The 22,596-nt window shown below is 45.0% G+C and overlaps 1 long non-coding RNA gene across 1 annotated transcript in view; it reads left to right on the top strand.

The window, feature by feature from the left end:
* The window catches only part of LOC309811062, a 160,634-nt gene extending 147,063 nt beyond the window's left edge, over positions 1 to 13,571 (top strand). Inside the window, exons 2-3 of the long non-coding RNA XR_014295099.1 lie at positions 12,975 to 13,156; positions 13,293 to 13,571. This is a non-coding gene — a long non-coding RNA (uncharacterized lncRNA). The remainder of the gene's footprint in view (positions 1 to 12,974; positions 13,157 to 13,292) is intronic.
* The last annotated feature ends 9,025 nt before the right edge of the window (positions 13,572 to 22,596 follow it).

The following is a 22,596-nucleotide window of genomic DNA, read 5'->3' on the forward strand; positions in this document are numbered from 1 at the left end:
ATACACGCATCCCTCCTATACTACGTTCTCATACAACCCACCTGTATCACAATCCTCTCCTCCAACACCAAACGCTGGAGATGAGACATGTATATAGACACACACAGTATATATATAGGACACACACACACACACTATATATACATGTATCTCCTCAACTCTTGCACAAACACAGCTAACTTCAGCCATCTCTAAATACCTCTATAAGAACCAGTCACGTGTCATACACACCACACTTATAACACATTCTTGAGTAATGCCAGACCCGCTTTGTACAAACCACAGTAAACCACAGTCTCAGTAACCCATGTCAGGATTGCCAGAGAAAATATGGGCTATCCAGTTCAATTTGAATTCCAGATAAACAACAAGTAATTTTTCAGTATCCGTATGTCCCACATATTGTATGGGCCATACTTACACTAAAACTAAGTCAGGCCAAATACTGCATGGGAATACTTACACTAAAAAATTATTCTGGGTTTATCTGAAACTGAAATTTAACTGGGTGCCTTGTATTCTTGTTCGCTAAGTCTGGCAACCCTTATGTACTTACCACCAGCTGATGTATTATATATTTATTGTAGTTTTGTTTAGTGTGTGTCTTCCCCTACTAGAATGTGCAGCGTTACCAAAGACTACAACAATGGAAGAGTGCCGGATACACAGGAGTAGCTGCTTACTGAATCTTGGTGAATGAATGAATGAACACGCACCATAAATACAAGCCACACCATGTAATGAGGAAAAGTTACATGTCCCAGAATTCCTGACTTGTGAACAGAAACCATGCACACAAAGGCCACAGACACAGATAGACACGTCTGCACTGTGCTCCCCATGCCATCCCCACACTTACCACAGACTTAACTGATACACATCACTCACTCTTCCCACACACTCACAGTCACCACCGAGGCCTACATTATCAACTAGACAGTGAGAGAATAAGTATTGATTGGAATTAAATCCTGGAGGATCCACTGGGAACCACACTCTCAACTGTGTGTATTCACTGCACCTGACACGTGTCACACACTCAGTAAATATTTGTGGACAGAGGACTGATGAACCCACCCTGAGCCTTTCATTCCTCCTTCAGGAATCTCGAAGTCACCAGAGGATCCCCCTCGGCTTGGATCCACTGTGGTGGCCCAAGGCTGCAGCCCAGGGGCAGGGGAGGTCTCCTCTGCCTCTAAATACTTCTTCTGTACTTCTACTCTGCGCAAGCTCAGCTACGCTGGTAAGGGCGCGGGGCTCCTCAGGTGAGGGGGTGCTTGGCTGTGAGGCAGGAGGCACACAGATCCCAGGGAGGCTGAGAGGAAATCCAGGGTCATCAGAGGTGATGAGGGCTCTGTGGAGGAGCTTGGGCAGGATGGCTGAGCTGTTCCGAGGGCGTGGATGCCAGCTGATTCTGGGTGTGTGTGTGTGAATACTGCTACTACCATGGTGGGGAAGTCAAGGAGCAGGGGCCGGAAAGGTCTGGGCTTGAGGTGGAGGGAAGAGGGACCAGATTAAGCATCTTCAGAGGAAAATGTAGGCTTTGTCTTTGCCTTTGCTTCCAGAGAAGGACAGATTTCTGCATCATACACCTCCAGCCTGAGAGCAGGACCATCCAGCTCAGGTGCACACAGCTCACACATACACGCGCCCTCCAGGCACAGCCCTTCTCAGTGCACATCAACCCCAAGCACGTGCTCCACAGTACTCTCCTGCACCACAGCCCCATTCCACAAGGAATGCACCACCGATATTCCCAAACTCACACTCCTCGTTGTACACGCATCCAGCCGCATCCCTCACATACTACAGCCCTCACCACCATACTCCACACCCCTGTATACAGGTACCGCTCCATTATCCCCCCCCACGCACATGAAAAGCCCACAGATGACACCAGATACACCACTCCGTCCTACGGCCAACAGACACCAAGCTCACGACATAGCTATGTCGTGCCAATGTCCCTCTCTCGTCTACCACACCTGCTCCCTCAGCTTCCGGCATGGCCCATGCATGTTATTATGATTTTCATTTCCTTTTTCAGGAATCCGGAGATTTCATTGAGACACTGCCCAGCCTAGACCACCCCTAGCCCAGGATCAGGAAGAAGGAGAGACCGCTTCCCCATCACACTGTGTCTCCTCCTCACCCTCTTCACCCTGTAAGAACTATCTGCACCCAGACAAAGAGGAAAGGGGCATGAAAATATACTACATGCAGGTACAAGTGAACAAGGGTGTCGCTGTCTCCTGGAAGACAAAGAAACCCTTGGAGTTGCCTGAAAAGCAGCTGACGATAGAAGAAGTGACCCTTCCTGAGGATGTGTGTGCAGTAGCCACTGACCCCTCTTCTGATGTGTCCACCGAAAGCCTCCTGTCTGACAGTGAGCCCACTGGGGAGGAGAAAGAGTATGAGGAAAGGGCAGAGCCAGGCAGCCCATCAGGGCCACCTGCCGTCGAGGAGAGACCCAGCACCAAGACAGCGGACTGGATGCTGACCATGGAGACCGGCTTCAGGTGCATGGCCTGCTGCCGGGTCTTCCCCACCTTGGAGATCCTCCAGCAGCACGTGAAGTTCGGCGTCCTGCAGGGCTTCAGCTGCCGTGTCTTTCATCTCAACATTGCCCAATGGATGGGCAATGTGGAATCCGTGAGCACCCCTGAGGATGAAGACGAGGAGGAGAACGAGGAGGTAGAGGAGGAAGAGGAGGAGGAGGAGGATGAAGAGAAGCAAGAAGAAAAGGAGAATGAGGGAGAGCAGCCCAGAGGGGAAGGCCCCAGCCCAAAGAGACCCCGCAGGCAGGGTCTTTTCTCTCCTTTGAGTTCCAAACAGCAACTGAGATTCATGGGACAGAAGATCCTGGAAGACGGTGTGGCCGTCCCTTGGAAGAGGTAAGGCTTGAGGCTGGCAGTCTTCTGAGCCTATGTCACGAGGGCCCAGAGGAGTCTAAGGGAAGGGGCCGCACACATGTGCTGGTTTACCTAATGGCTCTGCAGTTGCATCAAATGGGACACACCCAGCACTAACAAAGGCATTGACCTCTGTTGACGTAAACAAGAAGGTGGAGCCTTTTCCTAGGAGTTTTCTCAGGGTCTGCACGATGGACCTCAACTCTTAGAGGACGTACTGCCAGCAGCTCCTTCTCGGCAGAGAGAGCCAGGAGTGGTCTCAAGAGAGGACAGGGACCCTTGCAGGACCAGAACTTTGAGGTCTGAGAGCCTTGGGCCTGAGCCGAGATCTCACCCTGACCACTGGACCTAGCCTTCTGTGACAAAGGGGAATAGGAAGAGAGTCACGTGGAAATGAGTTCCGCCGAGATATGGAAATGTTCCAGAACCTTCGTGGCGTGGTAGTTGATCTGGAGCCAAGCTCACTGTGGTGTGTGTGGCTCTGAGCATTAAGGCAATGCTGGAGGGTAACCCTGACCAGCAGAGCTTGGAGTGCTTCTTGTCTCTTCCTGTTCTACCTCATTTGCTTTATCCCTTTCAGGGAGAAGAAAGGACCCTCGGGAGAGTAGCAGACAGAATGCCGTGGTCTGAAGGAGGATGAAGGGACCGGCACTCAGTCTAACATCATATGACAATAGAAGCGTCCTATGCAATAAAGGGCATTTTCCAAACCTTTCCTGGAGCTTTGATTTAATGACATTTTTCTATCTATGCATCTATCTGTCAGCTACATCTGTATCTTTCAAGGTTTGTGAACAAGCTTTCACATAAGCACTAGAGACGTCCGCCAGCATTTTCCAGAAGAGGCCTGCAAATTGCTGGGGACTCCTCACAAATAGGGAACGGCCACAACCCCTGCCACACAGACTCTGCGCGTGGCCCTCCTGACGTACTCCCACTCTCTCTCTGAATTTCCCAACGTCTGAGATGAGGGTGCTGGCTGGAGGCAATGATCACGTGCAGGCTGAATCTTCTCCAGATTCTGATTCTCTTCCTGGGCATATCGTCCTCAAGCACAGTCTCCATGTCCCTGGCCACACTGATCTCTCTCCTTCAGTCCTTCCCTCCCTCCCTCTCCTGCCTCCCAGTGCAGAGAATACTTTTTTGCATTTGAGATGACATTTATTTTTTGTTCACAGAATTCTCACTTGTTCTACTGTGGCCTCCGTTGTGAACATTCCAAAGCTGAGACTTTTCTTTTTTTCTCCCTCATTTCTGCTGAGTCTTTACCTTCCTAATGCAGTGAACTCAGAGTGCCTAGCTGACTGGATGGGGAAAAAGATCCAGGGAGCAAAGAGAAATAATAAAAGAATATATCAGTTAATTTTTCATAGTGTTATCCAACTACATATTTTTAAAATTTTGGAATAATATTAGGAACACACTCTTTATAAAAAACTGAATTATCGGGCTTCCCTGGTGGAGCAGTGGTTAAGAATATGCCTGCGAATGCAGGGCACATGGATTCGAGCACTGGTCTGGGAAGATCCCACGTGCCACGGAGTAACTAAGCCCGCACACCACAACTACTGAGCCTTCGCTCTAGAGCCCGTGTGTCAAAACTACTGAGCCCACGTGCCACGACTACGGAAGCCTGCGTGCCTAGAGCCCATGCTCCGCAACAAGAGAAGCCACTGCAATGAGAAGCCCGTGCACCACAGCCAAGAGTAACCCCCGTTAACTGCAACTAGGGAACGCCCGCTAGCAGCAACAAAGACCCAATGCAGCCCAAAATAAATTAATTAATTTTAAAAAATTGAATTAGTTTCAAGGGTACAATGAATAAAAGTACAATAAAAGCCCCCCTTCATAACCCCCCAACCCCACTCTCAAGATGGAATAGATATGCTGTGATACAATATATAGTCGTAGTACTACTACTCCTCCCACCACATCCGAAATCCTCTGAGCCAGGTGCAGCAGCTTCCGTTCACAATGCTAGGACCCGCCACAAGACAGATGATAATCCCTTTGGACATTTCAAGGAGCGGCACCAGGGGAACAGTACCGGGGAAATGCCACTGACAGCTCAGAATATCCATGGCATTTCTAGAGCCTCGGCACTGCTCTAGCTCTCGGTATGAACGTCCAAAAAGCACGTCAGCGAATGTTCATAGTTGTAAACAAGCTCCACCTTTGAAACACAATCTAGATAGAACCAAATATACAAGCCTGCACAATGGATGAAGCCAACGTCTCCTCCATGATTGACCTTCTGACAACCTTATTGTCTCCTCAACCATAAAAGGTCAACTTCAGACTCACGACCTTGCCTTGTCACCAGAAACATCCAAGCTTGGATCAGTCTTTCTAAGACCAGATATTTGCTCTGTGAACTATTAGAGACTTGTCACATACACACAGGTAGAACAGGATTGTTTCTATCTACCTGGGGACCTGGAGTCTTTCACATTGCTCCTGTTAAAACTCTCAGAGCACCAAAACTTTACCTACAAAGGGTTCAAGCTATGACACTCCCAATTTCCACAAACCTCCTCAGCTCTTGTGAGTCACATGCAGCCAATTCCAGGAATTGGAAACATGGTTGTGAGGATGAAACTGACTTTGGGGCTCCCCTTGGATATGGTCTTCCAGACTTACCAAAAGGCCATTAAGAGGAAGGCTTACCCCACCTCAGGGAAACCCGAGGCAGTACTTGCAGTCAAGGGCTGGCCATGGCTTCTGAGCTACATCCAAAAAGAATTTCATACTGTACCTGGATCTGCTGAAGCCATTTCTGACTGTCCGAGAGCCAGCATGTACCGCTCCTCAACTGCCTCCATTGTGGATCATCAGTAGGGCTGTCAGATTTAGTAAATAAAAGTACAGGATACTCAGTTAAACTTGAACTTCACATGAATAATAAGTCATCACTTTTAGTATAAGTAGATCCTATGTACTATTTGGGGCATACTTATCTTCAAAATATACTCATTGTTTTTCTGACATTCATATTTAACTGAAGAGCCTACATTTTATCTGTTATCCCTACTCAGCAGAAATGATGGAGGCTTATAGAGGTCCAAGAGATGCCTCAGAGCATCCTCAGCTTTTATTTCTATGTCCTGGACAGTGAGCCCGAGCTTCCCACTCCCATTAATTGGCTATAATGGAGTATAGTCTCCATTTTAGAGGTTTTGCTACTTGTCATTGTTATTATCTTCCTCTCACAGCAGTGAGAGGCCCGTATATTGCAAAACAAACAAACAAACAAACAAACAAAAAGAATAATCTTGAATAATTCCTCCAAATCTCAGTGGTTTAAAACAACAAAGGTTCATTTCCCGCTCGTTGTACATGCCCATCATGGGCTGCCTAGGAGTTCTGCTCTTCGTTTTCCTTATTCCTGCCCCCAGCTTGACAAAGCCACCTCTCTCAGTCATCTTTGTAGAGAGAAAGAATTCTGGAGCCTCACACTGGCAGTGTGAGTTCTCGCCCAAAAGTAACACACATCACTTCCACCCAAAATTGTTGACCACAATCTTATTTTTAGGGAAACCACTGCCCAAAACTGCCTGCCCTGACCAGGCCCGACAGTAACCACTTTCACGAGTTATCTTAAAACAGGAGGTCCTGGTAAGGAACGCGGAACTAACCAACTACCACCAACCGGAAGAATTAGGGAAAGGTCAAAAGGAGAGAGGAGACTCCTGTCCATATGTCCTACCAACCTCCCAGAATCCTTCTCTCTGGAACCTATCTTAGCTGAGCAATGTGTGCACCACCAGAAAGGATCCTGAGTCAGAATGACTGGCCGGAGACCACCCAGAAACTAACCCCATCACCATAAAACCTGAGACTGCGAGCCACATGGCAGAGCAGTTCTCCTGGGTTCCCTTCCCCTCCTGCTCTGCACCCGGACACCCCTTCCCAATAAAGTCTGTTGCTTTGTCAGCACGTGTGTCTCCTCAGAAAATTCTTTTCTGAGTGGTAGACAAGAGCCCACTCTTGGGCCCTGGAAGAGGTCCCTCTTCCTGCAACATTATCATGTGTCTCTCCATTTTCTAAACTCCTTAGGCAAAAGTAATTGTGAACAATACTACTGAATAGTACAGAAACCATACAGAAAAATTCTAATCCCTCCCTGTTAAATAGGAGACTTGACAAAACCACCAAGCTATGCATTCACAAAACTCGGTCTAGAACTCACATCTCTTAGGTCATGATTCAGAACCTTTTCCCACTATGCTATATGTTAGGATTTTTACACCAAGACAATGTAGTTGGGTTAATAATGCCTTTCATTTTTTGTTTTTGTTTTTTTTTTCATAAATGGATTCAGGAGGGAGGCTTTGGAAGCCCCTAAAACACTTGCCTTAAACTGAAAAGCAAGTGGAAAATAATCCCACTGCCTTTTGAAATGTTTGACCTAGTAAAGATTAGATGTCTGGGAGGCTTTTATGTTCTGAATATAAGGAATAAAAAGGAAACAATCTTCCTAAGACTTTAGGAAACAGGCGGAAAAACTCTTGACTCCCACTTTGCTATTTTGATTAGCTCGTTGACACTTCAGTTCTTTGACTAATAGCAGTGGCAACAGCTGGAGTTTAGCCAAGATATAAGTATATATAATAGGGTGGCGGCCCCTGCAGAACCACATACCACTGTAAATGCTTTAGCTCAATCCTACTTGCTCATAGGTCTGTGCAAAGTAACAAATGGTTCTGAAACATTTATTCCAAATAGCTTTCTTATTATTACTTTAAAGATAACTTGGCTGCCAAATACTTGCTCCCTGGTGAAAAAGAATGCATATATGGGAGGAGGATTTATGTATCAAGATATGCTGCTTATTTCCCTCCTGCTGATACAATGCACATCTAATGAATTAGAGATAATCTTCCTCTCTTCCCCAAATTGTAGGTAAATGAGTATGTCGTTTCTCCCTCCCTTCAATTCATCCTGGTCATAGTTATTTTCTTTAAGAATATTGTTCCCCTGCTTAAATCTTAAATGGCTTCCCAATGCGAGAAGAAGAAAACCGAAAAGAGTCAACCGAACGTTCAAAGCCCCGTAGGGTTGAAGACCCTGCCGAGTTTTCCAGACTAAGCGTAACACTCACCTTCCCACCTCCACTCAACTAGGCCAGACTTCCCTCCCTCCATCAGAGGACAGGCGCTTGCTCAACTCAGTTCTTTCAAGAGTATAATTTTTCAAAGTACAAATTGTTTTTAAGTTCAATTAAAATCCCACTTTCTACAGGAAGCCCTTCCAGATATCCCAGTGAGAATGGACCACACATTTTCCCAGCATGTTAGTTGTACCTCTGTGATAACTCTTTTCACATCCTTCAATCGGGCAGACTCTTAATGAATGCATCTGATTTCCCCCACAACATAGAGTAGGAGCCCTTGGAAAGTAAGAGGCCATGATTCCTTATCTCTGGATTTTCCACATCTCCTTGCACTGAGTATGATCCCTAGCAGGACCCTATGGGCTCCTGGGCACAAAGCCTGTATCGGTGTCCCCCATTTCTTGATTACAGGAAATAGGCTTCATTCAGCCTCCATGACCTTCCCTGAGTTCCAAGGAGCAGGTTCAATCAGTTGCTAATTAGAGAAGGGAGGGGATGCGAGACAAGGGAGGAATAGTCAAAAGAAACACTAGTGCAGCCTTCGGGCAGGGTCTTGGTTCCCCCTTAAGGGATACACATAACAATATCTTTGAGCTGTTTTGCAGATACTGAAACCCCCACTAGGTGGGAGAAGTTAATGGTGTGCTACCCACAAACACGCAGACCCCAGAACCAGTTGGAACCGTAAGGTTGATGATGCTGACACCCACTTACCTCACCACCAACCAATCAGAGAAATGTCCATGAGCTGATCATGCTCTCCTCTTTGAACGATTACTATAAAACTCCTCACTACCCTCTCCAGGTCAGGGACACAGAGTTTTGAGGGCAATCGCCTGCTCTAGCCCCCTTTGCCTGGCAAAGCAATAAAGCTATTCTTTTCTACTTCACCCACAACTCTGTCTTGAGATTTAATTCAGTGTCAGGGTATGGAGGCCGGATTCGGCTTCAAGTATGAGCTCCCCTACTTGCTCCTCTATCCCGCAAAAAAAAAAACAAAAGCTTAAATAAATTACCAAAGTACTGGATCTTCTTCCTCCCTAGGCAAAACAATGTCCTGACCAGTGGCCTCTCTTCCTTTTCCCCATACCAGCACAGGAATGCCATCTCTGCATTTATGCTTGCCTGTCACCATGTTCATGTAACTGAACAAAAGTGACAGCCCTCGGGCTTCCCTGGTGGCGCAGTGGTTGGGAGTCTGCCTGCCGATGCAGGGGACATGGTTTCGTGCCCTGGTCCGGGAGCATCCCGCATGCCGCGGAGCCGCTGGGCCCGTGAGCCATGGCCGCTGGGCCTGCACGTCCGGAGACTGTGCTCCGCAACGGGAGAGGCCACAACAGTGAGAGGCCCGCGTACCACAAAAAACAAAAAAAGTGACAGCCCTGTTCATCCCATGTCCTGTGTAATCCACCCAACTCCCTTCGTCTCCATCTAAAACTATTTTTTACACTCCCTAAAATTTAACCATAGAGAATCAGGACTTTGAATGTTTACCCTTCAAAGATTTTTATTAAAATACAAGTAACCTCATGAGAAGTGGTGCCTTAACTTACACCATCATCAGCCACTGTTTTAGCAAGGACTAGGGGAAAACAGGCTGAGAATTGGGCCATTTTTTAATGGCATTGGAAATGTAGAGACAGGAAGAAGAAGAAATGGTATCTGATCAGGAGGTAGATGTTGGGGAGGTGGTGAAAAAGTACTAAAAATAAATATTCAACTTCCTCATAAATTTGCAACAGACAAAATCTTCCTGAGCTGGTGCCCCTGTGTGAAGCAATGTATTAAGGACATAAGCCACAGAGATCCACTGCAAATTAATCATGTTAATAAACTGAGCTGAGACTCAGAGAGTTCAAATAACTAGGGTTGAGAAGAATATTCGAAGTTTATTTTTAAAGGAGCCCAGAGATTGAGGTAAAACCCACAGCTGTAAAGAACATCTTTGCATCAAGGACTTAGCTTCTATGTATGAATTGTAAGTAAGGGAAGCAGCCTTAGAAAGCAGAATCAGATGATTACTGGTGCCTAGGAAAACCTCTGGCCAGAGAAGTCATCTGAAGTTAGCCCCATCTTCCTCTAACCCCATTTGGTAGGGTTTTGAAAATCTCCTCCATGAACATAATACACTTGACATGAATTCATGGAAGTAAATGAGGTTAACAGGATCTGACCAACACCTTAGTGTCTCTTCCAAAGGATGGGCAGTGTATCCATAATGAGGAAAGGGATATGAAATGCTCACAAATCCCATGATGAAAATGCCTCTTGGTCTATAAATCATGTTTCCCTGCTGTTCATAGCTCTGAAAAGGATTAGAGAGAAACCTACTCCTGGGTGTGACAACTGGGGTCACTGAAGATTAGATGTTGCCATGAGCCCACAGAGTCTGCCCTGCAGAAAGCAGTAAAATGATCAAACCCCCACTCCTTCTGCTGGAATATTTACTGTTGACACAAGAGTTCAGCTGTAGACTATGAGCAAAAACCTTCTGTCAATCACTTTCAGTCCTTAATTGGATAAAAAGAGCTAGAGATCTTTCAAAACAGTTGAAGATTGCTACCTGACGGGGGGGAGCTGGGAGTAGTGCAACTGGCGTATGGGTAATTTTTAAGGCTACTTTTAAGTGTGAAGCCCTTTGACTGGTTCTCTGTCTCATGGGTGTCCCAAAATTTCCATCTCACTGAAATTTGGAAAAGAATTCAGGTTCTGTCTTTCCCCAGAGAGGGGAGGCAGCCACAAGCTTTACAGACCTAGCGTTTGTACATACAGCGAAGTTAGATTCGCTTACTATTGGAGCCTGACAATACTTGATACCTGATAAAAATCACTGTCAAATAACATTTATAAGAACCCAATTGCATGAGATGGGGTACGATGTTGAGGATCACAAGCAGTTACAGCAAAGGCCTCCAGGTGCCCAGAGTTTAGGGCAAGCAAATGAGTATATAGGAAAGGCAAAATTTAAAAATGGCAGACCAAACTTGAATGGACCAAGTAACTGCTTTGTCATTGTACATTCTTCCTATTCCCCGTCACCCATCCATCTATCCATCCCCCCAAAACATACCCCAACCCTAGTGACAAAGGTGGAGGCAAAGCCTGGAAGGACAGTCCACAGGTACTGAGATGCTCAGGGTTGGGAAGGACTTTGATGCTTGTGAAATCCAATCCACCTTTGAATTTCCTCTGCCATGGCTCCACCAAGTAATTACTTGGCACATGTCCTAGGACCTTCAGGGACTGGGAATCCACCACTTTCTAAAACAACAGCAAAACTCAACATATTTAGGCAGATAAAACATATTTAGGCAGATAGAACAAAAAATTCTTCCTTGTAAGGACAAATCCACTTCCCCAGAGCCTGTGGCTTCTGGTTGCATCTTTTAGGGCCACAGAGAAAAAAAAATCAACATTCCTCTTCCACAAGACAATCCTTCTAATATTTGAAGACTGTTATCTCAGCCCTTCAAGTCTTTTCTTCAGCTGCACAGCCCTATTTCCCTAAACGTCCAGATTTCATTTCCTCATTGTGATCCAAACTTTCTCCTGAATGTGGGTCCTAGTTGCTTTAGATTTATCTTAGTCTACAGTCCCCAGAACTTAACACAGTATTCCAACTAAGGTCTGACCAAGGCAAAGTAGAGTGGGGTTCTTACCTCCCCCACCAGAGATACTTCTCTTAAGACTGGCTTTTTGGTAGCCACATCAAACTGCTAACTCCTACTGAGCTGATACAGCCACTTTAAAGTAGCCAAGTCATACTTCAAAACCATTATTTCTCACCAAGTAATGGAGCTATCTGGGTTATCCAGACCTCTTCTATCCCTCACCCAAAGACCATCCATAAGCCTCACCCCACCAACATAAAAGCACAAGAAATGGGTAAAGTTTTCTGTTTTGTACTTTCCTTGGAAAAAGCTGAAAATTATTTGATTCGCCCAAGACTCCTCAAAATACCCCAGGTCAGGGGCTTCCCCGGTGGCGCAGTGGTTGAGAGTACGCCTGCCGACGCAGGGGACACGGGTTCATGCCCCGGTCTGGGAAGATCCCACATGCCGCGGAGCGGCTGGGCCCGTGAGCCATGGCCGCTGAGCTTGCACGTCCGGAGCCTGTGCTCCGCAACGGGAGAGGCCACAACAGTGAGAGGCCCGCGTACCACAAAAAAAAAAAAAAGAAAGAAAAAAAAATACCCCACGTCAAAAATTGTCATCTCAAAACGTTATGCAACTCGGTGAGCTAATTTCGTGAATCTTTAAATCCCATGAAGGATACCTAATACGTTAGACCATTAAGTGGATCCTGCCTAATTAACAGCAAATCCTAGGGGAAAGAGTGCAGGTCTGTCATTAGAGTCACCTGAGTCTGAATCTCAGCCATATTCATAAAGTGCTGTTGGCCCAGGACAACTTACTCTGAGTCTTGCTTTCCTCCCCTAGAAATGGGGCTAATACATCCATCTTGCCATGGCCTTGTATAAAGTACTTGACACAATGCCTGGCCTGTGGCAGATGGGCAGTAAATGCTACGTTTCCCCTCGCAGCACAGATTATTACAGCTTACACCCCATTTCCCTTAGTAGATTCCCAGCTCTTAGACAAAGGGCCCGGGACTTGCTTGTCTTCACATCCCCCAGACCCTCAACACCAGCGTTAAGTAGACACACATTCCTCTTGAATATAAATGCGAGCATTTGGCTTTAAATTCAGTTGTGTATCATCTAGAAATAATTACATTTCTGCTCTGGCCTCTCAGTTTCAAAGGGGTATTTTTTTAATTCCCAGGGAATAGCTAAGATTACCTATTATTAAAAAGAAAAAAGATAGACTCTACTCAAGTCTCGGGCAATCGTGTTCAAATGGTGCTCTAAGTCTCGGAGAACAGGTTGACATTGACATTTCTAATATTCTTAATGTTGACCCAACTTTAAGCTCTATTCCTCTCCTCAGGTAACCGCGTTTCAAGACACAGCCAGAAACAGGAGGGGCAAGACGAGGCTCTGACGGGGAAAGCCAACCTCTGATATATCCAATTTCTGACCTATGGCTCAGTCAGCTCAAGGAAAGTTTTGTGGGTCCCCAGTGTCTTCCCAGGGCGACAGACACTCCCACACGGCCTCAACCAGGCTGAGGTAATTGTTACTGTTATGGCTTTAACGATGTGAGTGGGAGAACATGAGAATTCTGAAAGAGATTTATTTACTGCAAACCATCCCAAATATCTCATTAATCTGCTTTTCATTTGGCAAACTCTTCCTTCGTTGAAAGTGCCACACTCTGCTCTGCGGTTTATGACAAAGCAAAAACGTCTCTGGGAGGCAAAGCAGCAAAATGGAAAGAATGGGGGCTCTGGAACAAATCAGACGTGAGTTTGATTTCCAAGTGTGCTATTTACTTGTTCTGTGACTGTGGGCAGTTTTCCTTAGCCTGTTAGAGCCCCATCTTCCTCATCTGTCAAGAGAAGGTGATTGTCCTGTGCTGGTTTATGAATATTGAGATCAGCCCTGGGCCGTAGGGCACTATGTTTGTTTCTCCTTTAAGGTTCAGTGGTCACCTGCAAAAGGAAGATCATTATATTACCAACTTCATACACTTCGTGATGAGGATTTAAATGGGTGAATGTATGTAAACTAATTAGAACAGAGTCTGGCACAGAGGAAGTTCTATACAAGTGTGTGTTATCATCAATAAGGATTAAATGACACACATAAAGGACGCTTTGAATGGTGACTTGCACCTGTTACATATGAGGTGCTCAATACATGTACGGGAAAACATCTCCCCTCCCAACTAGAGACTTTTCCTCGGGGTCTGAAGAAACTCCTTGGATGGGAGGAGCTTTTCAAAATTATATACTCAGGGCTTCCCTGGTGGCGCAGTGGTTGAGAGTCCACCTGCCGATGCAGGGGACGCGGGTTCATGCCCTGGTCCGGGAAGATCCCACATGCCGCAGAGGGGCTGGGCCCGTGGGCCGTGGCCGCTGAGCCTGCACGTGTGGAGACTGTGCTCCGCAACGGGAGAGGCCACAACAGTGAGAGGCCCGTGTACCGCAAAAAAAAAAAAAAAAAAAAAAAAAATATATATATATATATATATATATATACTTTCTTGCTCTACCATTTGAAAATAAGTTCCAGACACCATGACAGTTCATCCCTAAATATCACACATCTGCTAAGAATGAGTGTTCTCCTATATATTCAGAGTATCACTTTCATATATCCACATTCAAATTTCCCCAGTTGACCAAAATTGTTTTTTTTAATTGTTTTACTTTTTCAATCTAGGGTCAAATCAAGGTTCACACATTGCCTTTGATTATGTCTTTTAGTATCTTATATATATATATTTTTTTTTGCTGTACACGGGCCTCTCACTGTTGTGGCCTCTCCTGTTGCGGAGCACAGGCTCCAGACGCGCAGGCTCAGTGGCCATTGCTCACAGGCCTAGCCGCTCCACGGCATGTGGGATCTTCCCAGACCAGGGCACGAACCCGTGTCCCCTGCATGGGCAGGCGGACTCCCAACCACTGCGCCACCAGGGAAGCCCTGTCTTTTAGTATCTTACATCTTTTCCTGAAGAGCATTCTTTTTGTTTCTGTTTCTATCTTCACAACATTGAAAAATTCAGGACAGTTGTCCTATATTATGCCCCACATTCTATATTTAATTGTTCTTCACCACAAGAATCAGGTTAAATATTTTGGCATAAGTACTACATAGCACACAGGGGACACTGTATGCCTCCCATTGTGTCAGGTATCTATTCTAAAGGTTAATTTTCCTTGGCAATGGAAACACATAATCCATGGGATAATACCTCTTGCCACCTCCAACAACATTTTACTCAAAAGTTTTAGTATTCTTTGATGATCTTTGCTTGAATTGCATTCAGGTGCAAAATGGTGATTTTTAAAAAAATTCTCTCCTTTTTCTACATTTACTATAATCTTCTGTAAAGAAGAGCTTTCCTACTTATTTCTTCTCTCTCCCTCTCTTTCCCCTCTTCTTTCTATCACTCTAGATTTATGTTCAATGTGATATAATCTCGTACCATCATTATTCTTTTCAATGCTCAAATTGTCCCATTTTGACAAGTGGAAGCCCCTTCATCCTGGCTTCTGTTATTCTTTTGACATGATCCCATTAGTCTTGGAGCACTTCCCTGCTTTACAGTATGACAAGATATCCCAGACTTACCTTGTATTGTCCTTGCCCCAAACCTGGACTTAGTTCTCCAAGAAACCCTGGTTCCTTTCAGTACACGCCAATATCTGTGCGTTGTAACCACTCTGATGAAACAGAATGGATCTCCCACCCCAAATTTGGTTGGAATGTCAAGACTGATGACACACAGGAAGAGGGTATGAAAGGTTTATTACTTACTTAATGAGGCTTTCTGGGGAGAGCAGGGTAGTCTTCATAAGCTGGACTGAAAATGGTTTGTGAGAGCTGGAAGAAGACCTGCGGGGGCTTTTATGGTGGTTAGAGGGTGAGGCTGGTATGAGGGCCTCTGTGCACAGGCAGGGGCTTGTGTGGCTTGAACTTCCCATCAACACCAAAGGTGGAAGCACTCAGACTTTCTTTTTTTTTCTGTTTTTTTTGTGTGTGTGTGTGGTATGCAGGCCTCTCACTGTTGTGGCCTCTCCCGTCGCGGAGCACAGGCTCCGGACACGCAGGCTCAGCGGCCATGGCTCACGGGCCCAGCCGCTCCACGGCATGTGGCATCTTCCCGGACCGGGGCATGAACCCGCATCCCCTGCATAGGCAGGCAGACTCTCAACCACTGGCGCCACCAGGGAAGCCCTCACTCAGACTTTCTTATCAGATTTCCCGGAAGTGGGGCACAAGGGGAGGAGGGAAGGATGAGGTTTAAGATGTCAGCAAACATCAAATAAATGGGGTCAGATAAAATTTAAAGTAAATAAAATCTAAAATATTTTTAAAATTTGTTTAATTTAAAAATCGTTAAAAATAGAAAAAATTTTAAATTTTTAAAAGTATTTTTAATTTTAAAAAATCAAAATAAATTAATTAAAATGCTTTACAAATGCGGTCAGACTATTACACTGGGCTACACTTACATTCTTTTACATAAGTCTATGAGATAGAGATCTGTTACATAGGTACCATGTGTGCCCAAATCACCTTCACAGGGTACATGTCAAGTACCTGGAATAAGAACACAAGGCACTTCCAGCTCTTTAAGTGGGAAACAACCTCTATTAATACACAGTAGCAGCAGCAAAATCATTATTCCTTTGCAAGTTACCTGACATTTTCCAATTGTTTCTAAATCAGTTATGGACCGGGCTATCAATTTTCTGTTTAGAAAATCAACTTTAGAAAGGATATGTGATTTCATGATGTCAGAGGGCTCCCCAGAGGGTCAAAAGCATTTAAACTTCTCTCTCAGTCAAGACATCAAGATAATTCTAAGAGCCTCTGTATTTCATAAAAATGTCAGATTAGAGCAGCTCATCACTAAATTCAATTAATAGAAATAACCATTACATTTAAACACTCAAAAAATAAACCTACAGATCTTTGTCAAAACATATAATGATAATAACAATAATATTAGCAGCTAACATGAATTGAATGTCTTTATGTTCCAAACACATTACAGTCATCCTCGTAACAGTTCTTTGGATTTACTATTATCTCAAGTTTGCAATGAGGAAATTGAAGCCCAAAGAGGTGAAGTAATGTGACCAACATCCCACAGCAGGTAAGTGAAGAAGTGAGAATTCAAACACAAAGCAGAAAAATAACATTGAAAATTCAACATTTCGGGACTTCCCTGGTGGTCCAGCGGTTGAGATTCTTTGCTCCCAGTGCGGGGGCCCCAGGTTCAATCCCTGGTCAGGGAACTAGATCCCGCATGCCGCAATTAAAAGATCCCACACGCTGCAACAAAGACTCTGCAGGTCACAACTAAGACCTGGCACAGCCAAATAAATAGACAGACAGATAGATATTTTTTTAAAAAAGAAAATTCAACATTTCATAACTGTATTTTAGCTCTGAAACTAGAACACAGATTGATTTCCACTCAAGACAGAAAGTACCAGACTGGCTCAGATTTTAACCTAGTCAGCATAAACTTTTATTCTCTGCTCTTCTATTTTTACCTTAGAATATTAGGGTCCAGCATCCAAGACAGCCAGTAGCCAAATGACCAGGGATGGGGCAGATGAACTGTTTGGACTTTTCCAATCCAAAGGATCACATCAGCAATCAGTTTGGAATTCAGTGAAGTATGCCCTGTTGCGGTCTTGAGGTGATTTTTTTTCGGCTGAAATCCAGATTTCTCTGTGTTGTAACCACTCTGAAGAAACAGAATAAACCCCCCACCCAAAATCTGGTTGGAAAGTCAAGACTGATGACACACAACAAGAAGGTATGAAAGGTTTATTACTTACATGAAATGAGAGGTATTGAGTTCAAAAGTACCTACAGACTAATGGGTTAAAAAAATTGTTCAACCACTGCTTGACCTTCAGCTTTGGAGATCTCAATATCACATGGGTAGTGTAATAGTCTACATGACATAGCTTTCAGAGCACTTGTACACACATCTCATTGAATCACCTCAATAACTGAGTGTGAATGACAGAAAATTTACCTATGCAAACGTGAAGCAAATATCTCATGGAATCAATATGTGTATTCCTGTAGGCAGAAGGTGCTAAACACCTTTATAACCCCTTGGCGCACGGCTTTGCTCAAATGGCTGTGGCAACCAGCTGTGCCGCAGATATAACCTTTGACAAAATGACACACCTCTGCTGCACTGCCCGTCACTTGCTTTCTGGCCCAAGCTTCTCTGTCCACTGAGATTCTGGGCTGTGATGGGTCATATGCAAAACTGTAAGTACAAGGAAATTAACACCCCTGGAGCAACGCTTGATTAACATAGGATAGGAACTGGGAAATAAACACTCACCTTTCCCCATCCCTGGTGGACGATTCTGAGGCATATTCTGTATAACTCCAGTGCGGCCCTGCTAGCATTGAGCCCCAGCTGCACCCGGCCACCCTCTTAAAACTGCATCCTTGGATTGGCTTCCTTTCTTCCCTGTTCCACTCTTCCCAATCTGCTGTGCTTATCCTGCTTTATCAGATTTGGCTACAGTCGTTAATTAATAAATCGTTAATATACACTTCAAGAAAAATCACATTCCCTAGGGACCATTCATCAAGCCCTTGTCATAGAATCTGCTTTAGGGGGGAACCCAAACAAAATCAGAGAGTTTAAGTAACTTAAAAAAGAGTCAGTTAACGTTGCAGTTAGAAAATAGCTCTGCTGTCTCCTTATGGGATGTGATTAAAAGCACAGGCACTAAAGTCACATTCAACTGGGTCTCAAACTAACTGGTGTACCTTAAGAATGTGACTTGATTCTTCTGATGCTCAACCACTTAACTGGAATATTAATATAAATGGTAATAACAATGGCCAGTCATTATTGAGTGCTTCCATGTGTACACTCTTTGCATATGTTAACCTTCTAATCCTCACCGTAACCTTATGAGATATATATATATATATTTAATTCAAGACCCATTTATTCTCTAATTCTGCCCACATGGAGACACTCTCCTGGAAAAGGCATTGAATCCTTCCATTCACTTTAACACCTTGTGCTGAAAACATGTGTTCCGAGGTTTCACCTATGAGATCCACATTCTTAAAGCACTGATTCTTAAACCTCATCTAGATTTCTCCCCTTGGATGGGGGGAGACGACGCAAACACAGCGAAGAACAGCTCAGGACTGTGGGCTCTGCTCACCCAGAAGACTTTGCAGCTCCCCTGACCACCCGGCTGGATCCAGGACTAGGGCCCTGAGACGAGGGGCGCCTGCTGGGCTGCTGCCAGCGCCCCCGCCCCCAGCTCCTGTCCTCTTCACTAGGCTGGCTGTCGCCTCTAGTTTCCCTGGAGCTCGGGGATTCCAGACGCTCTCCGCTCACACTTCTGTGTCACGCCTGCTGCCTCAGCACTGCTGATCCACACCAAGGGGGAAAAGCACACAGAACTGCTTTTCAACCCACCAACGTTCCACACAAAAGTTATTTTATAAGCCTGCGGGTTCTTTTACAGCAGGAGGAGACTCCCAAGGCCATGACTTCCCCCGGCTCCCCACTGCCCTTGCCGGCAGACTGGACGTGCGTGGCCACCGTGCTGAGCCGGGCAAACACCCCCCCCCGGCTCCACTCCGGAGCACCCTCCTGGAGAATCCAGGACGGTTCCCTGGCCTCATCTGTCCTGAAGCCAGCCCTAGAGTGACAAGAGCCACACCTGCAGGTCTATTCCACTGACCAGCCGCACAGGACCGAGCTGGGCCCACGGACCTTGGTCTGGATTGTGTTGGCTGGTCATTCTTGTCTAGGTTCACAGGCCAACAGCCAGTGTCCTTCCTTCCCTGCTCATCACTGCACCAGCGGCTCACTCCTACCTGCTGCCGTCACACGCTTGGCAACCTCGTGTTCGGGGCCAGCCAAGAACTGAGACCCCAGCAGGCCCCTAGTTCCCAGCAGGCAAACTCCCCGTTCAACTACCGCTGCCTGGCCGTATTCTCGAGGCTTCAGAGCCGGGAAAGTGCGGAGGGCAGAGCAAGGCGCGGCGCCCCCAGCCCCCGACCCGCCATGCTCCGCGGAGGCGCCGGATCCTCGCCGCACCACTACCCCCAACACAAGCGACCTCGGCGCCTGCCTGTCCCGCGGACCCGGATGCGCCTCCGGCCACCGCGACCCAGGACGGAAGCGCGGGGCGTGGGGCTCGGCGCGCGGCGGGCGCGCGGCGGACGCTGGGGTGGGCGGGGACCCCGGGTTCCGGCCCCGAGGCCGCGCGGACCCGCCAGGCCCACCTGCGTCCCAGCCGCCCGGAAAGCGAGATATAGTAATAATAATATTCATAATAATAATAGTATTACTAATATAATAATATTAAGAGATTAGGTTAATAATAATATATAGTTATATAGTATATCATAATACTATGATAATGTTGGTATTCTATTATTAATAATAATAATTATTATATATTATTATTATTGCCACTATTCTGCAGATGAAGAAACTGGGGTACAAAAAGCTTACTATGCCCAAGATCATAGAGCCAATAGGTGACACCTCAGGTATTCCAACCCCAGACGATCAAACTCTAGGGCTCACACATTTAATCATTATTAAACACATTTAAACACTATTAGCCTCCTCACAGGGCTGTAATAATAAAATTTAAAATAAAGCATCTAGCACAGTGCCAGTTGCATCAGCAAGTGCTTATGAACATTAACGCAAAAAGGAAAGAAAAATACTTTTTAAAAAGTTTAAATCCTGATGAAAAAGTTGACAAATACTTCTTCTCTGTTCATTTATCTTTGTTTCTCTAATTTCCTTTTTTCTTGGACTCTCTTCCATTAAAATGTCAGTGCCCTTCCACCACTGTGACTCACTGATGTTTTATCTTTCCCTTGTTCCTGGTCCCCAATCACCTGCTCCAACTACACCCATTTCTTCCTTTCAAAGCTCATTTTTCTCAATTTCAAGGCTGCTGACACATCAGCTTGTGAAACATTAGAGAGTTTATTTTCATACCATTCCCTTCAGAATATCACCAGAATAAACGTGTTTGTGGTACTTGAGACAAACACCCCAAAATACACGGACAGTTGCAATCAGTATTTGTCAGACCCTTCAGTATGTAAACAGAGGCTTCTCCAGTGAGGATAATTTGCATATGCAAAAGATTCACTCAGGGAGCTTTAATTAAGGTCCCTGACAACTTCTCCGATTGCATTTTTCACAACTGCCAAGAAACAGTGAACTGCAGTGCGGACTTCTTTACCCTGGTGGAAGAATATTGTTTATAGAATTCTGAATGATTCAATGATCACTAGTGAAACATCAGCAGATGACACATAGATGATTCCACAACTGATGCACTTTGTCTCCTTAGGCAACCTTGAATTATCCTATGTTTTAGGAAAGCAACATCTGTAACAGCTTGACTCTTCTTTGGAACTAAGCCGAGTATGAATTAATTTAGTTTAGTTTAATTATATTAGGTGTTTCCCAATGAAGAAACATTCCCAGGCACTGTAAGTAAACTTGCAATTTAGGATCTCCCATTGATATAGCCAATATTTTATGATAAGTGTCAATGAGGATAACCTTTAAAAATCGTGAAACACTACATCATAACTTATATAATATTGTACATCAACTATACCGAAATTTCTTTTAAAAAAGACCTTCCATTGAACAACCTTTTCAAGGTGGTTGGCACATTGACATTTCCAAGGTTTGCACTGGTTCCTCTATTCCTGTGGAAAACAGCCATTTGCTCTGACTTCTGCACAATGGTTAATTAATAAAAAAAATTAATCTACACATCAAAAGACCTTAATGGATCCACATCTCACACTGAAATATTCCCCCAGCTGAAGAGCTGACTACATATTGCCTACTCTTTCAGTCATCACTTGTTTCAAATGAGTAATTAAAGGAAAAGCAAAATTCTCAGGACCCACATATTCAATGGTATCTGTGTTTGTCTCATGTCCAGGATGTGCATTTCCTTGCACTTTAGGGGATAATATTTCCATGCCAAATATCAATATACTTCAGTGGTAATCATATCAATGTCTATAATTTCAATTTTCTCTCTGTGTTCCCCGTCTAGTTACCTCAAATATAGAACCCCATCTTAAACATTCTGAAACAGTGTGTCCTCCAGCTGTATCAGTTGAGGAAGTTGTACTGAACTTTAAAATCTACTGACATATGATGCTTGTAAGGGGGAATTCTTAGCACCACTTTCACAGAGCACTCTCGGTACAGGAATCACAATGATTAGCGGTGCCTTTTTTGTTTCTTGTTCTAAGAGACTTCTCATTTGGGGCTCATGGTTGCACCTCTAAATAGATTTCACGCTCCACGCTCAGAGAAAGAAAAGCACACACAGCTCTCCTAGTACCCAAATGATAATCTCTTCACTCATCATCACAAAGGTCCAATCTCTATCCCAGAACCTATTAAATTAACTACAAACTCTTTGCTGGACTCGAGGTCTCATCAAAAAAGCCTGTCTGTGAGGACACTGTACTCATTTAACCTCACTATTCTACAGGATGTTCCTACATTCCAGAATGTACCTGAAAGGGTTAAAAAAAGTCCTTTCCTGTGATCCTCTGAATTAATCATAATGACTGCTCTCGATGACAAAGAAGGTCCCACATGAGGAGAGATCTGAGTGTAAGAACTACTGCTTGGTAAAAGCTCTGGCTTAGGGATATGCCATCACTTAGCCATAGGAAGTTCAACTTATTATAGTTCAAAAACAAGAAAGGGATTACTTGCAGAATCCAACTGAAGATGCTAACAATCCAAGAGGCAATTGATTCCAAGGGAGGCACTGACGCCAAAGCTGAGCAGGGCTCTAAGACAATAGCCAACATTGGAGGTCAGAAATCGGGTCATAGAGTAAGGGTATCAGGAGGGGGCCGCAGGCAATCAGCTCAGAGGACACCTGCTCCCCAGGAGTGACACACCCCCACTGGTCCTT

Source organism: Mesoplodon mirus (genome assembly GCF_964341445.2).
Source record: "Mesoplodon mirus genome assembly, chromosome: 10".
Classification (NCBI taxonomy): domain Eukaryota; kingdom Metazoa; phylum Chordata; class Mammalia; order Artiodactyla; family Ziphiidae; genus Mesoplodon; species Mesoplodon mirus.